Below are 1831 nucleotides of genomic sequence, written 5' to 3'. Positions count from 1 at the left end.
TAGTGTTTTTTGCTTTTGTTTTGTAATGCCCTATGATGTTTTTATTCAATATCCTAATTTTGTGACGTCTTGCACTCCTTTGTGGTTTTATGACATCTGGTCACCGAGTTCTAGGCCCCACAATTCAAGAGAGACATTGGCCTGTGAAGCTGCCATCTCCTTCGGAGCCCCTGCTAGGCCTGGGTTCAAGTGCCAGCTTGGCGTGCAGGAGACCCTGGGTTCAAGGAACCGACAGGAGTTATGGGCTGAGGAGGAGAGGAAGCAAGGCGCTCCTTTTTCCGCTCAGACCATGCCTATCCAAGCCTGGATTATTCGCTCTGATAGAACCATTGATAACCCAGCCTTGTGCTACCGGTCAAAAGGCCCCATCAAAAGGCCCCATCCTGGCCGCAAAACTGGATATGCTGCATAAAGAATAAAGTCAGAAGGAGGAAAGGTGGGGTGTAAAGCCAAGGGGAGGACCACACTGTCTGGACCCCCAGATGCTTCCCCAGCCTTCTTCTCTGAAGGGGTCAAGGCCCAAATGATCCAGTTCAGAAGAAGACTCCTGGCCTGGAGGCACCCGACCCAACAAGGACAGAGGAGGGGGTGGCTGGCCTGTTGGTCAGCCTGGAAAAATACTAGCCAGGCCACTGTGGGGTTTCTCAATCTCTAGCCTCTTCCTTCTCCTGCCCAAGGCGGGATTACGGTGGGTGGGTGGGTGAGGGGCCAGATTGGGCTCCAAATAAGTGGTGCGGTGCAGTGCGTGTCCCTTACATGAAATCAAACAAGGGAATACATGGCTTCTGGGGCGTCATAGACAGGGCCACCCAAAACCTCATAGTGCCCGGTTCCTTCCATAATCACCCACACATTTTGTGGGTAAAAGCATCAATGGGAGATGGAAAAAGGGACCAGGGAAGAAGAGAAGGCAAGGGAGGCCTTTTGCACAAACATACATAGCCCACGAGGCTCCTGAAGCGATTAGTCCGCTTTTGGCTGCCCCCCCCCCCAGTGACCTTCCTGGCCTGGAGGGGCAACCTCTCTCCCTTCTTTTAGGGGGGATCCATGTGTTGGGGATGATGGGGACGTGTTCTCTTGACACTCTTTGGCCTGACTGCTGCCTGCTGGGGCTGGAAGATCCCATATGCTCCAACTGCAGTGATCGTCCTGATTAATCCTCTGCCGCCCCACTTTCCCAGCTGCTTCCAAAATGCCCTGGTTTCTCTCCTGCCCTCTCCCTTTTCCGTCTTTGCCCTCAGTTTACTCCAATGGCTGCAGAAAGAGCTCAAAGTCCAGCAGTTGTTTGGATTCCATTAACTCAGCTTTGCCCTTCCCAGTCGGTTCACGCAAAAGCAAGCTGTTGCAGTCTCTCCTAGACTGTCTGTTCAGAGAGTAATATCTCGTCTTCCCTCCAATGTGGCTTGGCCACGCATGTGACCCAGTTTTCACCCATGAAATATTGGGTGGCATGGATCCACCCAGGTGCCTCTTTGGTGGGCTGGGGCCCTTTTGTCCTCCCATACGAAGACCCTCCAAGGCGTAGCAGGGGCTCCGAAGGAGATGGCAGTTAAGCCCCCCTTCCTTCCACGTCTGTGGCCCAACTGAGCCACTTAGTGGCCCAGGAGGCCTTGATGGGATTAGACCTCCTCCATGCCTTCCTAATTAAGATGAGCCCCATCCTGGCTAATTGCATTAAAAACCCACGGAGGGAGAACGAGGCAGACCTGCCTTGCCCTCCTTAAATGGTGGCGGTGGTATCATCATCACCATCATCATCACCATCACAATCATCACCACCACCACCACCATCATCATTTCATATTCCATCTTTCCCCCAATATTGGGACTC

Source organism: Sceloporus undulatus, chromosome 6 (assembly GCF_019175285.1).
Source record: "Sceloporus undulatus isolate JIND9_A2432 ecotype Alabama chromosome 6, SceUnd_v1.1, whole genome shotgun sequence".
Classification (NCBI taxonomy): Eukaryota; Metazoa; Chordata; class Lepidosauria; order Squamata; family Phrynosomatidae; genus Sceloporus; species Sceloporus undulatus.
Note: the sequence above shows the minus strand (reverse complement) of the source record.